Source organism: Schistocerca nitens, chromosome 12 (assembly GCF_023898315.1).
Source record: "Schistocerca nitens isolate TAMUIC-IGC-003100 chromosome 12, iqSchNite1.1, whole genome shotgun sequence".
NCBI classification, from domain to species: Eukaryota; Metazoa; Arthropoda; class Insecta; order Orthoptera; family Acrididae; genus Schistocerca; species Schistocerca nitens.
The window spans coordinates 112,286,301-112,296,242 of record NC_064625.1 but is presented as its reverse complement, the minus strand read 5'-3'; the positions used below and the strand labels follow the sequence as shown (position 1 = coordinate 112,296,242).

Here is a 9,942-nt window from a genome sequence, read left to right as displayed (position 1 = left end):
ACCTCATCTCCGCTCCATCCAATCCAAAGCCCACAACCGCCTCCGACTCCTCAAACTCCTCTCTGGCCGGACATGGGGGTTGCACCCCTTTACCATCCTCCACACCTACAAATCCTTAATCCGTCCCATCCTCTGTTATGCCAGTCCTGCCTGGATATCTGCCCCCCCCAAATTCTATCAGTCCCTCCAGATCCTTGAGCGTCATGCACTCCGCCTCGCCTTCCGTATCCGCCTCCCGTCCCCCACGCGGATCCTCTATGATCTCATTCCTTTCCCCCATCTGCTCCTATTCCTCGAACATATCCGCATCCTCTACACCTTCCGCCGTCTTGAACCCCCTCACCCCCTGGTTGCTCCTCTCCTCTCCCATCCCCGCCCCCTGCCACGTCTTCACCGTTGTGTCCCCCCTACCCTCCATCTCTACACCCTCCATCTCCTTTCCCAAGGTGGCTTCCGTCAACTCCCCCTCCCGGATGATGCCCTCTCTCCCTCCATTTATCCTTCCTATCAACTCTGATCCTCACCCCCCTCCTTTCCTCCGACCTTTCCCTGGGCTCCCTCTTCCTCCCCCCTTCCATCCTGTGTTTTCTCCCCGCCCAACCTCCCCCTGTGTCCCTTCTCCTCCCCCACCCACCGAGTCCTTTTGCATTCCCCTCCTCTGCCTTCCCCACTCCCTGGCACGTCTTCTCAGCAGCCCCCACCCCTCTTATGGGTCTTCTCCATTGGCTTCTTTCCCCCCTCCCACCCTTCACTTTTCTTCTCCTTCCCCCCCTTTTTTATTTTCTTCATCATCTGTCCAGTTTCCCCCCCCCCCCACCTGCTCTCGGCTGTGGTATGTCATATTTGTGCCAACTTTTTAGTGCCGTGTTTAAGTGAGTGTTCAGTGTTGTGCGTCTTTCCACAGTGTTGCGAACAGAAATCATGCTGTCGCTGGGTGTGCATTTTATATCTTGCGAACAGAAACCAGACTGTCGCCGTGTTTTTTTAACTGTCTGTCTGTTATTTTTCTGCTTCTTGTGTATTATCTTAGCATCATCACCCATGTGTTTTATGTTTTAAGTTCTAGAATTTTCTGCCATTTTACCTTTAAGTCACCGATTTTATCGCCAACTGTTATTTTTTATTATCTTCCTCTTTTTAACACAAATTCTGTAGGCTGCAGAGCGGCGTAGTCAGCTGCTGCCAGCCCGCCCCCTTCGGGGGGAATTGAAATTCAATAAAGAAAAAAAAACCAACCAATTTTATGTGACGCTGCATGTGAAAGTTGATGGATTTGGACGGGTTGCTCCTGTAAGCGAAACATCAGGTACGTTCTGGTACATTTGATGTTGACTGGATAGGATGAAAAGGATTTGCATTCGTGAAATAGTAAATTAGTATCATTATCGTTACAGATCTGAAGATGGTTCTACATGAACCGAAACCGGTCATATGAATAAACATTTTGCAACCAAGACGGATTATAAGTAACATTCTCATCAGAATCGACAGCAAACCAACACTGACAACGATAGTTCGGGAATACATGCCAACGTCGCAAGCTGAAGATGAATAGACAGACAAAGTATCCGAGGATACTGAACGAGTAATTTAGTAAGCAAAGGGAGATGAAAACCTAGTAGCCAAGATGGATTGTAAAGCTTTTGTAGGGAAAGGAGTAGCCTATAACTGAAAAATTGGCGAAATCCGAGTAAGACTTGCGCACTGAGGGTTTCGTTCAAACTGAATTACGTGTGTAGAGTGTTCACTCATCAAGGGTTCCGCCCCCGGTAGCTGAGTGGTCAGCGCGACAGAATGTCAATCCTAAGGGCCCGGGTTCGATTCCCGGCTGGGTCGGAGATTTTCTCCGCTCTGGGACTGGGTGTTGTGTTGTCCTACTCATCATCATTTCATCCCCATCGACGCGCAAGTGGCCAAAGTGGCGTAAAAATCGAAAGACTTGCACCAGGCGAACGGTCTACCCGACGGGAGGCCCTAGCCACACGACATTTCATTTCATTTTCACTTATCAAGGGAATCGAGGAGCTCAGCATTTATTCCCTGTTACTAATATCGATACAGGAAAGATATTGGTCCTGGGAATTCCAAGAACTTATCAGAATCTCTACAGCAGTTCCGCAGACTAGCCTGGACATACAAAAAGAAGCGAGCAAGTGACTTCAGTTTCTAAACGTAGAAATTTTTTTTTACTTACTCAAACCATTATACCTTACATTTTTTGTTTGCTTGCAGTGGTGTTTGTTTATTATGCTTTTCATGGATGACGAATACAATCTATTTTCAAATGTCTGTCATTCTTCCAGCCTGTTAAGAACCGTTTTTCTTAGGAACGGGCGGACCTATTATGTTGAAATTTATGTGATACTTTTACACGATATAATTACAGTTTAACAGGTTTCAAATGTTTCACTTTACTTGCACTGTGAAGCCTTTCTTCTTGCCGAATGGTTTTGATGAAGGAGGCAACGGCCGTGCCGCAGTGGATACACCGGTTCCCGTGAGATCACGGAAGTCAAGCACTGTCGGGCGTGGCCGGCACTTGGATGGGTGACCATCCGGGCCGCCGTGAGCTGTTGCCATTTTTCGGGGTGCATCCAGCCAATTGAGGAGCTACTCGACGACCGGGAGAGCGGTGTGCTGACCACACTCCCCTCTTATCCGCATCCTCAGCTAAGGATGACACAGCGGTCGGATGGTCCGATGGACCAGTTGAGGTCTGAAGACGTCAGTTAAGTGAGTGTGAGTGCGTGATTATCAAAAGATGTGACCTAAATAGCAGCAACTTTTGGTTTCATTGACTTGGAAGCTTGCTTTTATTACATGTGCAAGGCCCTATACACCTTTGTATGTGGCATAAATTTCAACGTGATACATCTACCCGCACCTTAGAAAAAAGGTTCTTAACAGTCGGACAGACAGACAGACAGACAATCACACGATTTCTATCAAAGGTGCAGTTCGGCTTTAGAAGTCGTTTAACAACTGAAAATACTATATTCTCTTTTCTCTGTGAGGTACTTGATGGGTTAAACAAAAGGTTTCGAATGCTTGGCATATTTTTTGATTTAACTAAGGAATTTGATTATGTTGATCACAAAATGTTGCTCTAGAAGTTGGAGCATTACGGAATACGGGAAGTTGCTCGCAATTGGTTCACCTCTTACTTTAGCAACAGGCAGCAAAATGTCATTATTCACTATGTTGATAACGGCTGTGATATGGGGTCTGAGTGGGGTACTTTCAGGTGGGGGGTGCCCCAGGGATCAGTGTTGGGGCCACTCCTGTTCCAGCCGGCCATAGTGACCGAGCGGTTCTAGGCGCTACAGACTGGAATCGCGCGAACGCTACGGTCGCGGGTTCGAATCCTGCCTCGGGCATGGATGTGTGTGATGTCCTTAGGATAGTTAGGTTTAAGTAGTTCTAAGTTCTAGGGGACTGATGACCTCCGATGTTAAGTCCCATAGTGCTCAGAGCCATTTGAACCGTTTGAACTCCTGTTCCTTATTTATATAAATGATATGCCCTCTAGTATTACAGGTAACTCTAAAATATTTCTGTTTGCTGATGACACTAGCTTGGTAGTAAAGGATGTTGTGTGCAACATTGGCTCGGTTTCAAATAGTGTGGTACATCACAATCCCACCCCACACCATCAAACCACGACCTCCACACAGGTCCCTTTCAAGGACATTAAAGGGTTGGTATCTGGTTCCTGGTTCACGCCAGATGAAAATCCGCGAGAATCGCTCTTCAGACTATACTTGGATTCGTCCGTGAACATAACCTGGGACCACTGTTCCAATGACCATGTACTGTATTCTTGACACCAAGTTTTACGAGCTCTCCTGGGACCAGGGGTCAGTGGTATGCACACTGCAGGTCGCCAGGCGAATAAACCATGTCTGTTCAGTCGTCTGTAGGCTGTGTGTCTGGAGAAAACAGTTTCAGTGGCTGCGGTAAGGTCCCGAGCAAGGAAGTCTACCCGCAGTACTCCGTGGCCGTCTGCGGGCACTGATGGTGAGATATCGGTCTTCTTGTGGTGTTGTACACTGTGGACGTCCCGTGCTGTAGCGCCTGGACACGTTTCCTGTCTGCTGGAATCGTTGCCATAATCTTGAGATCACATACTGTGGCACACGGAAGGCCCGTGCTACGACCTGCTGTGTTTGACCAGCCTCTGGTCGCCCTAGTATTCTACCCCTCAAACGTCATCAATATGTGTTCTTTGAGCCATTTTCAGCACACAGTGACTATTAGCATGTCTGAGAACGTCTGCACGATTACTCACTGCACCGTACTCTGACATGCACCAACACACCTCTGCGTATGTGGACTGCTGCCAGCGCCACCGTGCGACGACCGCAGGTCAAATGCACCGCATGGTCATACCCCGAGGCGATTTAAACCCGCAAACCGCCCATCAGAGCTTTGTTTCACCATGCATCAGCATTATCCTTAATTTATGAGCATGACTGTATATACCGTCCTCGTAACAGCCAAGTACGAGAGACTTTCACTAAGTAATGCAACATATCATTTTTCTCGGCCAACTTCGTTTGCAAAACTGCGAAATTTGCTGTGGGGCATGGTGGAATATTCCCGCTTCAAACCCTACGCTGTAGTTTCTTGTAGTTCTGTTGGGTAACAACGCTGTACGCAGACTTCAAAATGGCGTTTGTAGCGGAAGTGCTTTCCAAGCAGAGAACTGTAATTGAATTTCTTTTGGCGGAAAGCAGTATCGCAGATATTTATAGGCCCATTGAGAACGTCTACGCAGACCTGGCAGTGAACAAAAGCGCGGCGAGTCGTCGGTCTAAGAGTTTGTCACCACCGCAACAAGGTCGCGCAAACCTGTCCATCGCGAGCATCAGCCGCACGCAGCTGTGACTCCAACGATATTGCAGTGTGTGGACAGTTATTTAAGGTGATCGTCGGATCACGAACACCTCGCTGCACAACTGGATATCTCTGGTAGTGCTGACACACTGGTCCACCAGTTGGAGTGCTCAACGGCATGCGCCCGTTATGTTCCTCGTTGCCTAACAGAAGAACATAAGGAGCAACGAAGGACCATCTGTTCGGAATTGCTTGTGGCATTACGAGAATCATCGTGACAATTTTTTGTGGAACATCACAGGCGACGAAATTTAGGTTCATCGCTTCGAACCGGAACGGCAATTCACGCACTGATGCCACACCAGCCCACTCTCCGAAGAAAATGTTCAAAGCCACACTTACAGCCGCAAAAGTCATGGGAACTGTCAAGGGGTTATTCTGTTTTATGTCCTCTGTCACGGGTAACGATCAATTGAAGTGTATTGTACTAACTAAAACTACTCCTCCCGCACAGGCCATGAAGGCCCAATGGTACCGATCGGCCGCCGTGTCATCCTCAGCCCACAGGCGGCACTGGATGCGGACATGGAGGGACATGTGCTCAGCACACCGCTCTCCCGGCCGTATGTCAGTTTCCGAGACCGGAGCCGCTACTTCTCAATCAAGCAGCTCCTCAGTTTGCCTCACAAGGGCTGAGTGCACCCCGCTTGCCTACAGCGCTCGGCAGACCTGATGGTCACCCATCCAAGTGCTAGCCAAGCCAACAACGCTTAACGTCGGTGATCTGGCGGGAACCGGTGTTTCCACCGCGGCAAGGCCGTTGGCTGTGTATTGTACTACCCTCAGGAAATTGAAGAGACGACTTCAGCGTGTTTGACGCCACAAAAATGAAACGAACTACCTCTTCCCCGTGACAATGCGAGGCCTCACAGAAGCCTGCGCTCCAGAGAGGAGCTTGCAAAACGCCGTCTACATCTACATGGATACTCTGCAAATCACATTTAAGTGCCTGGCAGAGGGTTCATCGAACCATCTGCACAATTCTCTATTATCTATTATTTCAATCTCGTATAGCGCGCGGAAAGAACGAACGCCTATATCTTTCCGTACGAGCTCTGATTTCCCTTATTTTATCATTGTGATCGTTTCCCCTATGTAGGTCGTCGTTAACAAAATACACTCCTGGAAATTGAAATAAGAACACCGTGAATTCATTGTCCCAGGAAGGGGAAACTTTATTGACACATTCCTGGGGTCAGATACATCACATGATCACACTGACAGAACCACAGGCACATAGACACAGGCAACAGAGCATGCACAATGTCGGCACTAGTACAGTGTATATCCACCTTTCGCAGCAATGCAGGCTGCTATTCTCCCATGGAGACGATCGTAGAGATGCTGGATGTAGTCCTGTGGAACGGCTTGCCATGCCATTTCCACCTGGCGCCTCAGTTGGACCAGCGTTCGTGCTGGACGTGCAGACCGCGTGAGACGACGCTTCATCCAGTCCCAAACATGCTCAATGGGGGACAGATCCGGAGATCTTGCTGGCCAGGGTAGTTGACTTACACCTTCTAGAGCACGTTGGGTGGCACGGGATACATGCGGACGTGCATTGTCCTGTTGCAACAGCAAGTTCCCTTGCCGGTCTAGGAATGGTAGAACGATGGGTTCGATAACGGTTTGGATGTACCGTGCACTATTCAGTGTCCCCTCGACGATCACCAGTGGTGTACGGCCAGTGTAGGAGATCGCTCCCCACACCATGATGCCGGGTGTTGGCCCTGTGTGCCTCGGTCGTATGCAGTCCTGATTGTGGCGCTCACCTGCACGGCGCCAAACACGCATACGACCATCATTGGCACCAAGGCAGAAGCGACTCTCATCGCTGAAGACGACACGTCTCCATTCGTCCCTCCATTCACGCCTGTCGCGACACCACTGGAGGCGGGCTGCACGATGTTGGGGCGTGAGCGGAAGACGGCCTGACGGTGTGCGGGACCGTAGCCCAGTTTCATGGAGACGGTTGCGAATGGTCCTCGCCGATACCCCAGGAGCAACATTGTCCCTAATTTGCTGGGAAGTGGCGGTGCGGTCCCCTACGGCACTGCGTAGGATCCTACGGTCTTGGCGTGCATCCGTGCGTCGCTGCGGTCCGGTCCCAGGTCGACGGGCACGTGCACCTTCCGCCGACCACTGGCGACAACATCGATGTACTGTGGAGACATCACGCCCCACGTGTTGAGCAATTCGGCGGTACGTCCACCCGGCCTCCCGCATGCCCACTATACGCCCTCGCTCAAAGTCCGTCAACTGCACATACGGTTCACGTCCACGCTGTCGCGGCATGCTACCAGTGTTAAAGACTGCGATGGAGCTCCGTATGCCACGGCAAACTGGCTGACACTGACGGCGGCGGTGCACAAATGCTGCGCAGCTAGCGCCATTCGACGGCCAACACCGCGGTTCCTGGTGTGTCCGCTGTGCCGTGCGTGTGATCATTGCTTGTACAGCCCTCTCGCAGTGTCCGGAGCAAGTATGGTGGGTCTGACACACCGGTGTCAATGTGTTCTTTTTTCCATTTCCAGGAGTGTATTTCCGCGTTCGGAGGAGAAAGTTGGTGATTTGAATTTCGTTGAGAAGATTCCTACGCAACGAAAAACGCCTTTGTTTTAACGATATCCATCCCAAACCCCGTATACTTTCAGTTACACTCTCTCCCCTATTTCGTGATATACAACACGTGCTGCCCTTCTTTAAATTTCTTCGCTGAACTCAATCCTATCTGGTAAGGATCTTACACAGCGCAGCAGTATTCTAAAAGAGGACCGACAAGCGTAGTGTAGGCAGTCTCCTTAGTAGGTCTGTTACATTTTCTAAGTGTCCTACCAAAAAACGCAGTCTTTTGTTAACCTTCCCCAGAACATATTCTATGTGTTCCTTCCAATTTAAGTTGCTGGTAAGTGTAATTCCTAGGTATTCAGTTAAATTTGCAGCCTTTAGATTAGACTGATTTATCGTGTAACCAAACTTTAACGGATTCCTTTTAGTACTCATGTGCATGACCTCACATTTTTCGATATTAAGTGTCAACTGCCAATTTTCGCACCACACAAATATCTTTTCTAAATCGTTTTGCAGTTTGTTTTGAACTTCTGATGACTTTACTTGTCGATAAACGACAGCGTCATCCGCAAACAAGCTAAGACGGCTGCTCAAATTGTCTCCTAAATCGTTTATATAGTAAGAAGCAGAAGAGGGCCTTTAAAACTACCTTGGCTAACGCCAGAAATCAATTCTGTTTTACTCGATGACTTTCCGTCAATTACTACGAACTGTGACCTCTCTGACAGGAAATCACGAATCCAGTCACATAACTGAGACAATATTCCATAGGGACGGAATTTCACTACAAGTAGCTTGTGTGGTACCGTGTCGAAAGCCTTCCGGAAATCCAGAAATGCGGAATAAATTTTAAATCCCTCGTCGATATCACATCGGACTGTTGCTCTTCATACTCCCTACAGCTCGGATCTCTCACATCCATGTGTTTGAGCCAATGAAGGATGCATCTCTCGGGAACCAGTAGGTGGATGATGAGCAGTTAAACAGAGAACCCACTCGTGGCCATAACATATTAGGCCTTCTGGTGACAAACCGACCGGAACTATTTGAAACAGTTCACGCAGAACAGGGAATCAGCGATCATAAAGCGGCTACTGCATCGATGATTTCAGCCATAAATAGAAATATTAAAAAAGGTAGAAAGATTTTTCTATTTAGCAAAAGTGAAAAAAAGCAGATTTCAGAGTACTTGACGGCTCAACACAAAAGCTTTATCTCAAGTGCAGATTATGTTGAGGATCAGTGGACGAAGTTCAAAACCATCGTGCAATGTACATTAGATGTGTATGTCCCAAGCAAAATAGTAAGAGATGGAAAAGAGCCACCGTGGTACAGCAACCGAGTTAGAAAACTGCTGTGGAAGCAAAGCGAACTTCACAGCAAACACAAACTTAGCCAAAGCCTTGCAGACAAACAAAAATTACACGAAGCGAAATGTAGTGTGAGGAGGGTTATGCGAGGGGCGTTCAATGAATTCGAAAGTAAAGTTTTATGTACTGACTTGGCAGAAAATCCTAAGAAATTTTGGTCTTATGTCAAAGCGGTAGGTAGATCAAAACGAAATGTCCAGACACTCTGTGACCAAAATGGTAATGAAACAGAGGATGACAGACTAAAGGCCGAAATACTAAATGTCTTTTTCCAAAGCTGTTTCACAGAGGAAGACTGCACTGTGGTTCCTTCTCTAGATTGTCGCACAGATGACAAAATGGTAGACATCGAAATAGATGACAGAGGGATAGAAAAACAAAATCGCTCAAAAGAGGAAAGGCCGCTGGACCTGATGGGATACCAGTTCGATTTTACACAGAGTACACAAAGGAACTTGCCCCCCTTCTTGCAGCGGTGTAACGTAGGTCTCTAGAAGAGCGTAGCGTTCCAAAGGATTGGGAAAGGGCACAGGTCACTCCGTTTTCAAGAAGGGACGTCGAACAGATGTGCAGAACTATAGACCTATATCTCTAATGTCGATCGGTTGTAGAATTTTGGAACACACATTATGTTAGAGTATAATGACTTTTCTGGAGACTAGAAATCTCAATCAGCATGGGTTTCGAAAAAGACGATCGTGTGAAACCCAACTCGCGCTATTCGTCCACGAGACTCAGAGGACCATAGACACGGGTTCCCAGGTATATGCTGTGTTTCTTGACTTCCGCAAAGCGTTCGATACAGTTCTCCACAGTCGTTTAATGAACAAAGTAAGAGCATATGGACTATCAGACCAATTATGTGATTGGATTGAGGAGTTCCTAGATAACAGAACGCAGCATGTCATTCTCAATGGAGAGAAGTCTTCCGAAGTAAGAGTGATTACAGTGTAAGTAGGCTGTTTATGTTTTCTTATTGGCAACGTTACGTAGCGCTCTGTATGAAAATCACTGGCTGTGCTGTGTGCAGTCTGTGGCTAGTTTGCATTGTTGTCTGCCATTGTAGTGTTGGGCAGCGGCAGCTGGATGTTAACAGCGCGTAGCG

The 9,942-nt window shown here is 48.1% G+C and overlaps 1 pseudogene; it reads left to right on the top strand.

Annotated features, from left to right (window-relative positions):
• The first annotated feature begins 2,461 nt into the window (after positions 1-2,461).
• Positions 2,462-2,579, top strand: LOC126215529 (5S ribosomal RNA; annotated as a pseudogene).
• The last annotated feature ends 7,363 nt before the right edge of the window (positions 2,580-9,942 follow it).